This window comes from Plectropomus leopardus, chromosome 11 (assembly GCF_008729295.1).
Source record: "Plectropomus leopardus isolate mb chromosome 11, YSFRI_Pleo_2.0, whole genome shotgun sequence".
Taxonomy (NCBI): domain Eukaryota; kingdom Metazoa; phylum Chordata; class Actinopteri; order Perciformes; family Serranidae; genus Plectropomus; species Plectropomus leopardus.
In genome coordinates this window covers 8,590,988-8,609,511 of record NC_056473.1, presented here as the reverse complement: position 1 = coordinate 8,609,511, position 18,524 = coordinate 8,590,988, and the positions used below count along the sequence as shown (strand labels likewise).

General features: G+C 37.8%; 1 long non-coding RNA gene across 1 annotated transcript in view; it reads right to left on the bottom strand.

Annotated features, from left to right (window-relative positions):
* Window positions 1–11,798: 11,798 nt before the first annotated feature.
* LOC121949995 overlaps window positions 11,799–18,524 on the bottom strand; it is a 76,133-nt gene continuing 69,407 nt past the window's right edge. Inside the window, exons 2-3 of the long non-coding RNA XR_006106309.1 lie at window positions 13,226–13,255; window positions 11,799–11,818 (exon numbers count right to left, since the gene is read on the bottom strand). This is a non-coding gene — a long non-coding RNA (uncharacterized LOC121949995). The remainder of the gene's footprint in view (window positions 11,819–13,225; window positions 13,256–18,524) is intronic.

Here is an 18,524-nt window from a genome sequence, read left to right as displayed (position 1 = left end):
GCTATATATAAAGATGGATGACGTGCCCTAACTTAACCCCACTATGCTTAAGTAAAGCTAAAACATCAGGGATATGGGTACTGCCATCAGCTGGTGATGTAATTGAGAGCCAGAGTCCGCGGTGGGGGATATAACGTGGAAACACCCGTCTGACCAGTTACGAGCAACTCCACTGAAAGCGAGTGCATAGATTGGCTGGCACAGCTGTCAATCAATGTGGTCCATCTTTATATACAAGCTATGGTCCAAATACACAGTGCATCTGATGCAGTATACAAAAAATACCAGGATGCTCTACTGCATCCAGTTGCATTGTGCAGTCTGCAAACCAGAATGCTTTGCTGGCTATTCTGACACACAATCCTCTGTGCAGCGAAAGATTGAATGAGCTGCAAACAGATCATGGCTCACTGACAACTGTTAGAAGTTGCAGTGATGGACCAAAGCGTGTTCAAGTACCTGATGACCAGTCCAAAAGTATTAATAAGAATATTTACCTTTTCCAAGGAATATTGAGTGTGATTTAGCGGCATTTAGTGGTAAGGATTTCAGATTGCAACAGCTGGAACTTTTCTGGTTGGACTTTCTCAAGTATTCATTGTTCAGGAAGCTTTTACTGGAGCTCAATTATCCACAGAGGTCTCTTCCCCTCCAAAACATGGACCAGGAGATTAAAACTGCTAGTCCATCAAGCCCAGTACCTGCAAGTGTGTGCTCACCACTTTTCTCTGATAATTTAAGATCCAGACATTCAGGAGATATTTACCAGGAGCCAAAATATCCTCAGAGGTCTCTTCCTCTTCAAAACAAACAGACTCAGTGATTTAAACTGTTAAAAATACTGGATAAAGCAGTTTTACTTTGAAAAAAACATTTATTTTTTTCAAATGCTCTTGATAAAAAAAGGGGCTGAAAATTACGGTGGCTGAAGTGAAAGTACGAATGGCCCAGTCTAGTGCCAGTGTTGGTTTATCTGTTCTGAGCTACTGTGGCACGGTATTGGGGTCGTTACTCTGAAAAAGAAATGTATTACACATTACTCGTTACTTTTAAAAAGATTTATGCATTACTTTACTTAAATACTCCCCGAAGAAAGGAATTAGTTACACTACCTGCATTACTTTGCAACATTGCTAGAGACGCATTGTCAAGTCAATGACAATGCGTACATTCTTAAAACACATTACAAAAATAAAACAACTGACACGCATATTTAATTTTACTCCTATGAATATAGTATACTGTATGCAGTCATAACTTAAAAGTTAAACTAAATAGCTCTCCAGGTTGACCTACGTCTCTGGAAGAATGGCATTTTGTTACATCTCTAAGGTAGCATACATATGAGCAAGAAGGTCAAAGCTCAGGGCGCAATGCTATGATGAAGTAGTATGTCCCAGTTGTGTGCATATTGCATGAAACAGGACATACTTTGTAAGGGCAGCTGCAGTATGTACTAAAAGTAAAAAGAAATTTGAAATGCAGCTACTGTGTCAATTTAGGAGAAAAAGGAGCTGACATTAAAGAGACGACTGCAGGTAAAAAAAGATAAGTGGATTTTTCTCTTTCTTCACAGCCGTCACTGGCATCTCAAAAGGTGCCATGACATTTAAAGAGAGCAAAGGATTTCTGCAGGTTCATGGGAAACATGACGCACAGGAGTGAGCAACAAAAGGGCTTGTTTTATCTTATTCCGGGACTGTAACAGTCCACATAATCAAGTCGTGTGGAAATGTAATTATTTTGTGTCTACCTTTCCTCAAACCTAACAGATATACTTTTGTGCGTGCACGGATAATTAATTTGTTAGCTGGATTAAAGCGCAATGCTACAGTACTTTTTTTTTTTTTTTTTTACTTTTATCCTTTTATCCGAAATACTGTCATAATGCTGTTGCTGAACACTGTGACTTTCATTAGTGTGATGGACAGCTCAACACTTAAAACACTTATGTCAGTATTTCACTTTTTTCAGCCCATTATGAGGACAGCGAAGAACAGTGGATGTTATCTTGTCACTTTCACTCAGTCACCCAGTACAGAAACACAGGGTGCAGTGGTTCTGCCCATTAAGGCTACAAGGGGGCAACACTGAGCAACAAGCAGAAATCTGTGCTCACTGAATTTCACCTTCATTCAGGAGTGGGCTGTTGATACCAAGTGCTCTTCAAAGCAGCAGGATGCTGGTGAAAATGTGACTGATGTTGAAGTATGAATCACAGATGAAGCCAAAGCCAAGATCCTGCTGCAGTGAGGAAAACACTTTGATTTCCTGATCGGATGGAATGAGAGTTTTCACACGTTCAACCCTCTAAATCTTCTACTCTTTACAATACTGATGATCATTCTCCAACACATACAACACTATATCGATCGTTGCTGAATGTGTTTTACCCCCTTCCTTTCAAACAACCATTTTTTTCATGTTGAGCTTGACCTATAGCTAATAGCCTATGTGTGTTCATGTACCATGTTCTGAAGTTGAAAAAATGGACACATTTGGAAATCTGCTGCTTTTTTATGTGTGTTCAAGTGCTGCCAAAAATCTGTGTTTGATGCTGACAGTGGGTAAATTATTTGCAAATGTGATCTTGGCACCTAAGCACTTTACGTATTCAGCATTCAGCTGTTTCTGTCTTCATTTGAAGTGATCTCAGTTTTGTGCTGTTTGTCCTTGTTATTTGTCTAGATTGCTGCTTTATGTGATTTATTAAAAAACATTTTATTTAATAGCTTTGGATACCTAGCTGTAACCAAAGTTCCCCTGATGAGATAATAAAGTTTGACCTGATTTGATATGACTTATTGTGATTTTTAACTCTATGCATTTAAAACCAACCAACAAGAACTATAACTATAACCTTTACAGGATTTCCGTGGATGAAACTAATAGATATTTAAGAGTTTAAAAACAATTTGAAGAATTTACCAATAGTTTTTTCCAAATTTTTTTAATATAAGAACATAGTGTACACACATTTTTTGATATTGAGGATCCTTTAAATTTGCCTTCCTTTAAATCAATAAACTTGTTTAAACTTTTTTAATGAAGACACTGTTTCAGGATGATCCCAAACACAACTTTGACATTTTTATAAAGGAATTTCTTGTCACTTATTATACACTAGGAATGGGTATTTATATATTCAAGTGCTTGCAATAAATTATTACAGAGTATATATTTATGCACACACACACACTCACACACACATATTTTTTTTCTCAAAGTTAACGTTAGAAAAATCAGCAAGCTTTCTGTTGCTGCCATTACATAGGTTGACACAGTGCTGTAGGACTATCTCAGGAGTGTGAATTGCGCTTCCTAGTATAGCAAAGCAATGGTCTGATTTGCCTTCATTATACAAAAAATATCTGTAATAAACTAATATTGGCTGACACATTGGTCCAGCTTTGGTACTTTTGAAGAGACTTTTGAATAATACAGAAAACTCCCATTTGAGTGTAAATTGCAGTAAAAGTGATTGACTAAAAACGGTGACCAAGAGTAATGCATAAATTCAGTTTAACAAGACACATATACAATAGATTATGATGGTATTGAATAGCACCGTATTTCCCTTCTCTTTTGTCTCTTTCCTTCCCTAACTACATTCTATAACCTGTCACACTTCTGTTCGTCTTTTGTCCTTTTATACTGCCCACATCTCTGCCTGCCTATTGCTCTCTCCCTTGTGTTTCGGAGCCCTAATTGGATGGTGTGTGAACACTGTGAAAGGGGGAAAATCATTCCATTTTCTTGGTCCACAGGTTTCAGGCAGCGAAGAACTGAATTGAATAAACCCCTGCTGATAGAATTTGCACTTTGGTCTGACAGCTGAACAACAGAAAAGCCAAGGGGACAGAAATCTCAGTAGAGTCAAACAAGATAGGCCGGGTACACAACTGCTGCAAGGCATACTAATCCACACTAATGCTCATACAGTAGCTGCTGCCCTGGATTACATATTTGTTAATGTAGACACAGAAAAGCCCAGCTAATACTGGGCCGAGTCATTTCCAGATTAATGCTTTTGTAGTGCAAAAGGTTGCATCACATCTGCATGACATAACCTTTTAATACAATATAAAGTAGTGCTGAATGGATTAATCAATTGAATAATCATTTAATCAACAGAAAATGAATCAGCAACTGCTTTGATAGTCAATAAATTGTTTAAGTTACCTATCAAGCAATGATGTGGCAATCCTAACATGTAGCTGATGTTAAACAGCTACATGTTCTCACAATTGAGCGGTTAACTCCAGGGCTAAAAAATGAAGAAGGTTCAAAACACTGCAGTTTCTCTAATGGCCACTTGAGGCTGACTCCAAAAGCAAGTCAATCTTCATTAACACCCATGTTGAAATACCCAAATGTACTGCAGAAATAAACATTTACAGCCTGGTACAAAAAAAAGTTTTGGTCTCTATAGCTTAATTCCTCATTTATGACAACTGTAAATGTTATAAAAGCTTAAAGCAAAATGAATGACAAGGTTGGTTAGTTAATGCAGCCATAGTGTAACCCCAGATTCAAAGGTTACAGGCTTAGCCACAGCTGTCACTATTTCAGTGTGTTTTCAGTTCACTAAAATTAACTAAAATGTTTTGTTTACCCCAAAAAAGTCTTGTTTAGCATTAGGTTGTACTAACTAACCAAGCTAGCAGTTACTGTCAGGGTTATCTCCACCCAGTCGTCCAAACATTGTCACTTCAGGTTGGAGGGTCAAAATGCCGAACTGGAGGCTTCAAAACAGGAGCCGACAAACCAGTTGGTGGGGTCACAGTGGCTCCACTATTTTATTCACCTTATGCTCACAATCGTAGTTTAGCAAAAACCAAAGTAATGGGGAAAAAATAATTCTGACTTAATATTACCAAGTTAAAGTACTAAAATGACAATTCAGGGGCTCACCAAATCCATTGGTATTCATCCTCTGGGGACCGTGAATGTCTGCATGAAATTTCCAAGTAATCCAGCCACCAGTTGTTAAGATAATTCACTAAAGGCAAAAAATGTCTGGTGGCGCTAAAAAGGACATGTTGGATGATCACCAAAGACAGTAGGATTCATGAATGTCTGTGCTGAAGTAAGGCATTTTACTACTTTGTATTGTACTTGTATGATTGTGCATGTGAGAAATAAACTTGAAACTTGAAACTACCAAATTTAACAACTGACCATCCCTAGAGGCATGGCTAAAACAAATGCAATACATTTGTACTGCATGGATGGACTGTCAGAAAAAAAACCCATTTGAAGACACAACCTTGGGCTCTGGGAACCTTTTAGGGATGCACTGACTTTATTAAGAAAGAGTAGATATCAGGCAGAAGTCACAGTTCCAGATTAAAAGCAGTTTAAAAAAAATCTCTATATATTCTGTATATTACTCATAAAATTTGCCTGTTTGCTAAAGTTGAATGTGATGTCTGCCCTCAAGTCTCATTGATGATAAAAATCTCAGGTTAATGCATTTAAACAACGCAACAATTGTCTAGTACAGTAGTACAATATAACTGTAAAATTACTATTAACCTAAAATGGCCCAATTTATAAAAATGTGAGATTATTACATTATGTTAATGTGCATATGGTGTGATGCCAATCAGATCCACACTGTGCTGATGACAGTTCATTTTTTGGAATGTAGTCTGGTACTATATCAGATATGTACATAGTATTAGCTGATACCCAGAGTTTGGGTACTGGGACTGCTCTTGGAAAGAAAACCTTGGATTTGTGCATCTCTAGAAACTGTGATAGAGTCTGAAAGCGTAATTGATAAATTCATTTTGCATTGGTTGATAAAGAAAATAACTGTTCATCGCAGCCCTAATATAAAATAAGTTAGAAACCAAAAGCTATTTTTTTCAGTGAAAATGGTCATAGAACGAGATGCAATGAGCTTTTATTACTGCATGCACACCAATCGATTAATATTTTCTGAGAAATCATAGGCAGGGTTCAGACAGAGGCTCAAGCCAGTGGATGACTGAAAAGGGTAAACATAATAAGCCCCAGATCCTCATTTCCTGTGTTTACTATATCGAAAGATACAACTCAAGCTCTGATAACGTAATTAACGTCTCCCAGGGATCAATGACTCTCGAGCACACCGATAATGAGACATCATGCATGCCAGAGAGAAAGAGAGACAGACAGAGACAGACACCTGACTCTACTTACACTGGCTCCAGTGATTTACTGAGAGTGAATGGGGACTTAATAAATATATTTTCTTCTGTAGGGCACCATAAAATGCCAGTTAGTGAGATCTCTACAGGAAATTCTTCATTGATTGCTGACATATTTTAGGGTGAATTAAAAGATAATTAGATTGTTGTCATTAACTGACTTTTGCAGGCTCATGTAATGTTATTGCCTTCTTATTTGCTCTGGAGGCCTCGTGAGTAGTCTGAGCTGTTTGGCTGAAGTGAGCTGCAGTGCTATCAGGAGACAGATAAAGATATTTGAAATTATGCAGCCGACTAATTCATCAAAACAGAGAAGCTACTGGTTCTAACAGGACATCCACTGCAGCAGAACAGCTGTCGGGGGTATGACAGGCTGTTACAATCATTAGGTGGTGTGGGCGTACTTTGTATTTGAGAGTTACGCACAACTACAGAGATGATAATGGGTCATGGACTAGTTCACAAGCCACTGACTGACTGTACTGCAGATCTCCACAGAGAAGCAGTTTGTAATTAAGCTGCGACTGTGTAGTGGGAAATCATTTCATTTTCAAAGGAGGGCAGGCATAAATGGTAACAACAACAACTCTAATTCATATTTACATATCAATTAGAAAGAAAATGCCAGTGGTTAAGACTGAGTGCACCGCGAAGGCTGCTAGCATGTTTGCATTCTCTTGCAAAGATGCAATGACTGTATGCTTTTTAAAATGTGCAGAGTATGGACAAAATTCTCTATAACAGTATATACAATTTTAAATATCAATATACAATACACTGTGATGTATACTATTAAACTGGGTGTTCTTTAAGATCAATCAAAAACTGTTGGAATGTAAAATAAACAGATGAAGATATCTGTGTTTGGCTAATTCTGTATATTCAATACAAATTGATATACATAATCACTTTGATGCCAAAATATTCTATATAAATACTAACAATGCAAGCCTTATTAGAATCTCTATAGAGCAGCCCAAAATATGCACAGTGGTCAACAACGAGAGACAAACCCTAACCCTTTTTTCAGCCAGTTTGCATTGTGCCTTTAATTATACATATGATGCCTGACATTCATTGTAGTTTTGTAGAAGTACAATTTAATTGGTGTGTAAAACTGCTCACTGGACGACATCTCTCATCCAGAACAACATCTGTCACTGTTTTTATTTATTATTATAATTAGAACATTCTAGTCTGAACCAAAGTTGCAGGCCGACCAATGTTGCCATCCATGGAGCCCCACGCTAGCTGGGCTACATATCCAATACAGTCATAAAACAGTATTAGTTACTAATTTATAACATTGCTCACAACAACCAAATACACCCAAATAAATTAATGAGACTCCAAGGTAAAAGATGAATTCAATAACCTGGCAGTTAAGTTGGACTTCACACCATAAACATGCCACCATGAAGTGAGAATTAGCCCGTGCCAAGGACACAGAGGAAGGTAAGCACGCACTGCTTTGGATCTGAGTGTCTTATCTTTTATTAAATCTCTGAAGACATCAATGAAAACCTAATAGGCTGCTGCTCTAAGCCTGCCTGTGGTATGGGTAAATCCCTGATATCTAGTCTGCTCATCACGTGTGTATATTACATCCAACATTGGTCCTCCAAAACACTGGCACAACTCTGTTCTCAATTATGTGTTTTTCCCCCATTTGCAATTTCAGATTATAAAACCAAAAGGTTTTGCCGGAGACCGGCTGCGATTTTGGAGACTGATTTTCTAAGCCTTAACTGACTACATATTTCTCAGAGCTTGGGATTTGCTATTTTTGTATTCTAATTATAGAGTATTATCAATAATAGCAACCCATTTTCTAACAATCAGCCTAGTGGTTTTAGCTCCACTAGAAACATATTTGGCTTTTTCAAGGTGAAGAATTGGGTCTGCATGATGTGAGCTTAGTGGCTTATTGTGTAGTTCTAGCAGTGCTGTGTGCAAAATTCAATAAAACATCCATGATGGCAAAGATGATCATCCCAGAGACATTAATGGCCTCACAGCCTTGTAACATTTAGATTGGCTATCTGTGTAATGGTGCTGCAGATACTGTATATCACACCACAGAGTGATGTCCTGCGCTGCCACCATTTGTATGCTGTTATATCATTCGTCAGTCATCTGAGGTGGCCTTGTGTTTGATCGCTCTGCATTTGAGCACTATATGCGGCGGTGGAGGAAGAATTAGATCCTTTTCTTGAGTAAAAGAATGCAAGCATAATCAGGAAAATGGACTTAAAGGTGGACAAAAAAACTTCATTTCCAACCCTTTAAACAATGCTTGCTATGTTGAACCAATAGTCCAAGCCTCAAAATGATCAAAAATATATTGAAATTATCAGAAGGAAAAGCAGCAAACTTCACATTTAACAAGCTCAAACCTTGAAATGTGTTTCTTTAAACAATTGTTTTTACTTTTTTAAAAATGTATTGTTTATTATTGTAACATTAAATCCTGTCTTAACTAAAGGAATACTTCATCTACAAAATGACCATTTCTATATCAATTAGTCATGCTGTGTTACCCTGAATTCAGTTTTTAAAAAAGTTTTTCTTGCATGCCTCTGCAGAAACTGGCAAACATATTGATTTACTGATAAACTGTGGACCACAATAAACAACTGAAAAACGATATCAAAACTTTCACAAACTGTCACAGTACAATCCAAATGTCATTTATCCAATCTTGAGCTCAGTACTTAACTGATGCAATTGAACTAATATCTTCCCATTCATACCTTAGCTGAAAGTGATAATTATCCATGCTCTATTCAAAGACAGACATTAGTCCCATTACTTCGTACAGTAGTTTTAAATCTGACAAAGGGACTTGTTGCTTGCTGGTAACTCCATGAGTCTCTCCCTGTATGTGGGGAATACTTCCCAGTAGCATGTTTACTACTAAAGCTCTCATTAGTCTTGGGTGAGTGTGCAAATGTGAACGCAGCTTCCACACCAGGAGCTACAGGCAACAAAGTGCAACAAGGCTAAAAACATGATGCCAGTGATGATTTTCTAAACAACTTGACACGTTGGGGCTTCAGGACACTTGGAATATTTCGGACATGCAGTATGGAGAAATTTTGTTTTTATTTTTTTATGTTTGAATCCTGGTCACCATTTGCTTCACTGGTTTGGGAGATGAGCAAAGTGCCTTTGCCTTTGAAACTCCTGCAGTATTTTTTGGAAAATGAAAACCAAATTTCCTCGGCATGAGGGTGAGAAGATAATTACTGGACTGTTATTTTGGGTGAACTATCCTTTTAAGCACCTAGTAAGCAATTACATTTAAAAGAAACCATCAGGTATTCGAAGGTGTTTAAAATCTTTACAGGTGATTGAGCCTTGCAAGCGATCATCAAAATGGGCCTAAAAACGGTAAAAGCATGATTGATTTACAGTAGCATGTTAATGCTGACATGTCTGCTCTACATCCCCTCTGTTCTCCATCTCCAGTGCAGTAACAGACAGAGGAGAGCTTTCACAGACCTCAGATATCATCACTCAAACGTCGTCTCCCTCTTAAACTAATGCTCACATTTTGATGATATCTCACTTCTACTTTCAAACATTAATATTTGCTCTCCTGGTTATTAAATATTTCACCATGGGCAGCCATTTCATTTTATTACTACATTTGTCAGGGAGTGTTGGCAGTGGACAAGAAAGGGGAATCATCATATTAATGTGACAAATTGTACCTGATGCATAAAAGGGACGGCACCTTATAAGGTAAGGACATGAAATACAATAGAAAACAAATAAATAGTGCCTATATCAATATTACTTTTTCAGACTGTATCAGAAAGGTATTGTGCGGGTTAATTTCTGAGGCTATAATCTGTGGTATTGTTGAAGTTAATTGCATATTATTGTAAAATCTTACAAAAGCTTATAAATTAGGTACACATTACAATGCAAAAAGCAAAAATGAAGGTCTTAAATATAAGTTGCATTACCATCTATCATGCAGTCTACACAAAGAAAAGGCTGTGCAGGAAGCAGTGTTTGAAGAAGGGCTACCTGTTATTCAAGTTTATTCTAAAGTGTTATTTTTTATAGTGTTTACAACATAAACTTAGACAGTTGAATATTAGTCCTCAAATAACAATTATCTGTATCACTGAATGATTTGCTGATTCATTTATCAAAAGTGAATAAATGTAGTTAAACTAAATGTAGTATAAATGTAGTCTATGAAAATAAGAAAATGTTGAAGATGTCACATCACATATTCCCAAAGCCAAAGTCACACATCTTTAACATTTTTTTGGTAGTAATTCTCCAAAATTTAAAGATATTCAGTTGACATGATTACGGAGAAAAGTAGCAAATATACATGTCAGAGAAGCTGGAACCAGATTAGCGTTTTTCCATTGGCATTTTGGCCGCATGGAATCAAACCATACCACAGTTATTGCCATCACCAGTTTAAAACAAGCCCAACGCAGCGGTGATATAAGATGAGCTTATTGTTCAGCAACAGTTCAGCAACATTGTTTTCACTCTTACTGTCTTCGTTTTTCAATTAATAAGCATTGGATGACAAGTAATATTATAACAACAACCTGAAAATCAGTGATGATAAGTAGCCAGCTGCCAACAATCGTTGCACAATCAATAGTAAACAGTGCAAAAGACGGTGCTGTCACTGATTTAAGAAGTGCGTCATTGGTTAAAGAATAAAACTTCAAGCGGGTAGCCCTGTTGTAGACCCTGTAATAGATTAATTAACTAATCCTTTCAACTATACAAGAGACCAGACTATAAAAATATCAGTCATATAAAAAAAAATTGTTTGAACTTAAAGGAACGGTCAGTTTGTTTACATGCACTATTAAGTTCAGCTACGGTTACGGTTACTTGATTAGGTCATTTGATTGGACTTCTGTCCTTGTCCCAGAATACAAGCATCGCAAGTTAATCGATTAAAATTAAAAAATTATTAAAAAATAAAAAAAAACGACAGGCTGGACCTTTATAATTACTGTGACAAAAACTCAAAAAGTGGTGAATACACACATGGTGGCACAAGCTTAAAAAATGCAGTCCAACAAGCCTGTAAATCATCAGCCACAGAACTGGATATCAGCATCAATCACACTACAAAATTTGCTTTTATTTGCAGGCATTGAGCAAAAAAAGGCCAGTTGTTTTACTTGCATCGATGTCCTGTAAACTGCTGCTGACTGAAGTGGACAGCGATTGTCTCGCTGACATTCTGTAGATGGGTGACAGCTGAGACACTGTGCTGCAGCTGCTGCTACCTGCAGGTCACAGCCCAATGAGCAGAGTTTGTGACCTGATGTGACCATGATGGATGGTACCGTCAGTCCGTCAGGGCCACCCCAAACTACTGCTACGCACACAAACATACGCACCAGGTATATAAGGTGGGAGGATTCAATGCAACTGCTTTCCTACTATATGTCACGGACACACTACACGCTGAATATATTCAAAAGATGAGGGGCGCCTGGTGGATCGGTGGATGGAGCGGCGCCCCGTGTGCAGAGGCTGTGTCCCCGCCGCAGCGGCCGCGGGTTTGAGTCCAGCCTCGGCCCTTTGCTGCACACTGTCCTGTCAATTAAGCCCAGAGAAATAATCTAAAAAAAAAAGAAAGATGATAGAAAAAGAAAAAAACTGTAGCACACAGGGGAAACGGAACAGAGAGCGACACTGAAAGTAGCTGACAGTTATTGAGAAAATAAAGGTGAGAAGAAAGAGAGAGCACAGAGAGAGCTGTCATGGCAACGTTCTAAAAATGACAAAGCAACAGTTAATTACCACCTCCACCCACAGGTATGCTGCATACATAATGGCGGAGGTGACAGGACACCTGCTACAAAACCTCAGCTAGTTATCACCTGCAGGTATTTCTGGAGCTCCGTGTGCCAGGGAGACTAGCCCAGTTTTTTGTTTTTTTTTTCAGATCCAGTACATAAGGAAAATGTGAAAGTGTGAGGGAAATACCAAGAGAACTGCTGCTCTGGCTGTCAGAGATGTGGCCTGACATGAGGTCTCTGCTGGATTTACCAGAGACATTTTAGAGGTTGCTGGTTGTACTATTATCACTTTCTGGGTGGTTACATCCTACATGCAGCATGTAGATGCTGTTCTCCCCTAAACACCTCTATGACCGATAAAGCGGTAAAGATAACATTTCAGTTAATTAAACAACATCAGCTGTGATTGTAGCACTTTTTACCATGTGTGTCATTATCACTCTGCAGCAGCGTTACTACTGTGTTGTTTTAACCCAGGTGTGCTGTGATCCACTTACTAAGGCTCTTAACTATTCACTGTAGTCCACTGTTCACTGTTGTTACACTACAGTCCCATGTCTTAAGACTCACATCTTAAGATTCACTGAACAAGTTGCCTGAGGAGATAAGGCTGGCAGACTTCTTTTAAATCACTTCTCAAAACCTATTTTTATAGACTTGCTTTCATGTGATGTCGTCTTTTTATTTCTCTCTTTATTTCTTTTATTCCTTTGTTATTTATTTAAACTTTTTCATTTATGTTTTGTCTACTTTATTTCCTTTTATTTTCTGGTTTGATTGCTTTTATTGTTTCTGTTGGTTTTGTTTTTGGTCTATTTCTTATTATTTTATGTTGATATCTTGTGTCCTGCTTCTTGCATTATTTGTCCTCTGTTTTGTTGTTTTGTTTTTTAATTATTCAAATTGGGTACTGTGATTTTATTGATGCACCGAGTCCTGAGTACTGAATTTCGTTCTTCATGTTTACATGGCCAGAATGACATAAAAGTTTCCTTGAATCCTTGATTTTATCTGCCCTAGTTTCCCCTTGCTTGTGTTCAACAGGGCGTCTGTGTATCCCATTTGTGCTCTGCTTTGTTTGTCAAGGCACTTTGTAAACTCTGTTTTTAAAGGCACTATATAAATAAAGTTATTATTATTATCATTATCATTATTATTATTATTAGTTCATCAAAGATGGCAGAGGGCTGGTATCTTTACAGCAGCCAGAATAAAAGGGGAACTGACCTGACTCCTTGTAGTGAACTCCACAGCCAGCTGCTCTCGAAAAAAAAAGAAAAGGAAAAAGTAAGATCAGGTTTTCTCTCTGCAAAATAGGCTACAGGCTCAAACAGGAAGACTTCCACATCTCTGATAAAATCACTACCAAACACTACACAAAGCCATCAGCCTGAATGGCTGTGAAATTAAAGATACAACTACATTACACATTTATTTTGTCCTAGGGAAGTAAAATTTAAGAGTACTCCCGCCACCAGCTAACCATAAAGCCATTACCTCATTCACCTCCTACAGGACCTCTCTGTGCAGCCATACACTGATGGTTTAAAGTAAATGTGCCTGAGAAAACCTTTATGAATGCAAAGTGTTCTCAGGACCACCGACACACAGCTGACCACACACAATATAATACAGGTTTAAGTAGAGGAGATGTAAAAAGGAAGGTCTTACACACTTGTCACATTTGTAAGTGGCTCACTCACTTCAGTTTTGGAGGTCAGAGATGGAGCGTGCTGAACTGTGTGACACACACCTCTGAAGAAAATTGATTCTGAGATTTATTTATTTATTTATTTGATTCTCAGGCTGAAATATAGCTGTGGACTACACAGCAGCTCTCCCCTCATTGTACCAGTGTAAGACAGCTGGTACAGTGTATCGTTTTTATGATATAATGATACCCTGTAAGTAATGTCATGGTGCTAAGCACGAGAAAATTCATCCATCAGTGCTGACTAAGGTTGTAAAGGGCGTTAAGCTAGGAAATTTTGAAAAAAATAATTAATTAATTCTCATAATTTCAATATAAAAATGTACCTTTTAATAAGAAACTTAATTGTGGGAAAATAAAATCTGACCTCGAGAAAGTCCATAGGCATGATTTGGAGCCTTAGACCAAAAATTACATTTGGAACAGAGTCTTGCTTCGGAGGGGGAGTCATAGGGAATGTTTTTCTTGTTGTTCAATGACAGATCAATACGATGTTAAATGAGTCAATTTATTCAACTAAAGTTCAACTAAATATTTGATATTTGTTATTGGAAGGGTTTACAATTATGCCTGCTTACGATACGGTAAAAGGTTTGTTTCTATCTGCGTATGACATGATAGATACACCCTGAGCAAATAATCCCTATATTTCCATTTTATTTGCATTACTGTCATTAATGCTTCTTCTTTGCATCCAGGGTTGAGTATGATCACTGGCTGCAAGCATTTTACATAAAGAGGGATTTCCACACTTGCATCAATATACAGCTGAATCAGGTGCTACTTCTATCAAACTCCAAAAAGAGCTGTGCACACAGCACACTGATTATGATGTTATTGAAGTGAACTCCACCCATATAGCCTCAGTTCACTGAGCAGTTAGACTACGATGCCGATACAATTTTTTAGCTTACATATTGCCTGAGATGATTAATATTATTATTTTTTGGGCTTCATCAGCTCACAATTCTAAAAAGCAAATAATGCACAGATTGCGTACTGGCATTTGAAGTTATATTCTTAGAAACATGCACTTTGCAACCAGTTGGGCAATTAAGAAGTCTTGGTGGAAAGGTTGATGATGGAGGTGATAATTCTTCTAATTATTGGTAAGGTGGCTGTGGTTGAAATGTAACTCTGTGACTTCAATTAAGGTGGAACATTAGTCAGTGAATTGGTAAGTCAATTCCAAGGAAATTACTTAACTATTTTTGATTATTTTCGTTGTTTCTTTCTCTTTTTTTTTTCAAGAAAAAAATACACACAAATACTGTTTTGGGCTACCTAAATTTGAGATTTCTGAACAAATTGTCTTTGGGTTTGGACTGTTGAACGGAAGAAGCAAATTGAAGATGTCACTCTAGGCTCAGATAAACTGTCATGATCATTCTTCCACTTTTTTTCTTTTTACACTGCATAGACCAAATGATTAATTGATTAGTTGTGAAAATAACCAGATTTGTCCATAATGAAAACAATCATTAGTCGCACCCCTGGACCTCAATCAGAAATCAATAATTTCTAAAGGCTGTCTGGCTGGATAGATGGAATTTGGCTTCATCTTTAAGAGTGTCACCGATTTGTTATTTTGTAGAGATTTTCACAATTGAATTATAAAGCGAAAAAAAAAGTTAATAGCTTTTAGGAGTGATAACATAAACAAGTGCATTTTTGGCTTGTTTCCCATGCTATACATTTTATAAGAGTAATTGGTGTCTATTCTCACACGCATTTGTGCTTACTTAGAATGAATGTTTTTATTCTCCAGCGCATAGACGATAACAATGTGGACAGTGAAAGACAAAGCTACTGTTACTTACAATAGCCATTGAGCAAACTACACACAAATGTCCCCACTTAACATAAAGGTGGAGATAACATCTGATTACCTCTCCATATGGCTGAGCTGACCATTTGGGAGACCGGTTTCTTTCCTGGGGTGCCAATACAAATGGTTCTTTTTTGTCTGACTGACCTATTAAACAGGCCCGTTGTTTTTTTTTCTTTAATTGACACTAGGCTGGCCCGAATCACATCTAAATCCTTCCGTCCTTTTGACTCAGAACCTTCATTAAACAGCAGTAAGTAAGTGGTGGCAGTATGCACCTTAAAAGCAACGGATGCAATCTGCCATACAACAGAAATAAGAGCCAACTTAGCATAGTTGAAGCAGGATGACACTTCCACCATAAATGAATGCAGAGAAGGCACAAATTGAAGCATAAAAATTCACTACAAAGCATGAGATAAGATGTATGGCACCCAAAATTACTTGAGGGAGGACACCCAGATTCACCGCTTGTTACGACTCCCCTCAAATGTTGAAACAAAGCCTATGCCCTTGTCTAATATAATATGACTTATATTTGCGTGAACTTATATTTCTGTGATCAATTGTGGTGGGGCAATGTTTTGTCCCATTCTCTCCCCTACCACCACTTCTCTTAAAGGTTATCCGGTTCAGGGCCGTGCAGAGGGAGGATGAAAGATGAAACACCAGCACAGCCTGCACATGTGGAAACAAGATCTTCTAAACTAAGAAACTGAGCTTGGGCCACAGACGTCAGTTACACTCTGGGGATCAGAAAGACGGGAACGAGGCGACTGTATCGGCGCCCTTGCTTGTTATCTGATTCACTATCAAACAAACAGGGCCACTGTTATTTCTGGAGCAATGGGGTTCAGTCTGGAGAAAATGGATTTTAAAATGATCAGCGATCGCTCTTTTTTGGGATGATGATATCACTGCTGTTTTTGAAAGGCACATGCAACACTCTGACCTCTTCTCACCTGATGCAGGCACATAAATCCTACCAGCTTTGAACACATTGGCTTACTGGCCAGCCAAAGCGGCGATAAGAACCCTAACACAAACTAATAATCACCGTTTCCTCCCAACAGATGGAGCGACATGTCTGGACTTTCACACTTACAATAGGTGATGATCTAGCTGTCAGCTATAAGTGGTGGCACTTTAAGGCTGTTAGGCATTTGCTGTGTATATGGGAAGAGTCAAAAGCAAACAGCTCTCATCAGAATTGCTGAGGAAGTCTCCCCAGATGTCTGTACTTCAGAAGTTAATCTTTTTAGACAACTGATGCTGTATCCTCGCATGGTTTAATATTTATAAGCTAGAGGCAAAAGGAGGGGCAAAAAATATATTTCCATCTCTGCAAGACCTGCGTTGAAATCCACACTCTTTAAATCTCTTCAGCAAAAAAAAAAAAAAAAAAGGCTTTAGTGTCAAGCTGCAAATGCTTCATCAGAGACTAAAGATCCACAAATCCACAAAAAAAGTGTATATAGACCTACTACTCAACAGACTTGAGCTACATAACAATGGGACATACATTCACTCATTCTCTTAACCTCTCTACCAAAAAGCACTTGTCCAATCACTGCTTAGAAACCATAACTAAGCCAAGCAGGTCCATCAAACTGGATTTGGGAGAGACTGATGGTGGATGCCCTGTGAGCAACAAGGTGTTGGCGATCGGAACAGATGTATAATGTAGGTTTCAGTTTGTCCATTAATAAATGCTGCAGGAAGACCCAAAAAACCTCTGTGTGTCTTGCTACCCAACTAAACAACATGTTAGCAATGAGGCTTTGAGTTTGAGTCAGCATTTTTAGAGTGGCAGAACCATAGTTTGCACTTTAGTTTATGTCTGTGTTATGGTAACTGGCTGTAGATCAGTAAGATTCATTTTTATTTTTTATATGTTGATATTCACATCAGTCCTGTTGTCCTGCTGTGATTTTCCTTGTTTACAAGGCTTAAGGTTACAAGTTAAAATATTCTGATTTTACAATTCAGTAAATAATACATTTGTTATTTATATCAATTAATGCATCAGCTGATCTCATTTCATCATAACACATAGGCCTAGTCTACATGACAGAGCGGTTTATATGCTGTATTCAATGCTGTGTTACCCATACTTGAATGATTAATTGCTTGTGTATGGAAGATAAAAGCTGATATGTTTTTAAATTATTTTCCCCTAAAGTTCAGCCCTATGAATGGATATTACTTTGTGTTTATCTGCTGATATAGGCTGCAAATCAAATCAAAGCCCACAAGCTAACCTCTTATCGATACCTTCAAAGCAGCTCTGTCCTGCTCTTCATGGAATCTGAGCAACCTCACTGTGATAGCATTACATTTGCCAAACACATCAGAAAACTTTTTCTCTTATAAAGGTAGAAGTGAAATTTTCAGTTTATTAATGTGAAATAATAATTACTACAAAATACTGTAACAGTTTGATCTTACATTTTTCCTTATAATACTCTCAGGACTAATCCGCTCTAGACTGAAGAAGTTTTATTATTTCCATTCAGTTTTATTATTTCCATTTTTCCACATGGATCATCACCTGGAGAGGCTGGGACATGCAGCTTTAGCCTCAGTCTTTAAGCATGATGCATGGCCAACAAGAGCATATTCGGCACTGCTTTTGTCCACCTATGTGCTATTGTTATCAAAATATTAAGAATTTTTAGAGGTAAATCTGCAACTGTTCTTGTAAACCGCATATGCATTGTGTTAGAATGGACAACTTAACAGTGTAGCAATGATAACTGACAGGTTTACTGAACAGTCTATTACTCTGTCTGTTAAATTTGTGTTAGTGATCAAATACCTAGTTGACAGTCTTTATTCTACATGATACCACCACTGAAAATCTGTTGCATGTTAGTTGATATACTGTTGAAAAGCATAGCTGGCCGTGCCACAATAATTTGACATAATGAGGAAGCCTCTGTGAATCCCACTAAGTGACAATGTGAGGGAGCCACGGAGGAGTCCTG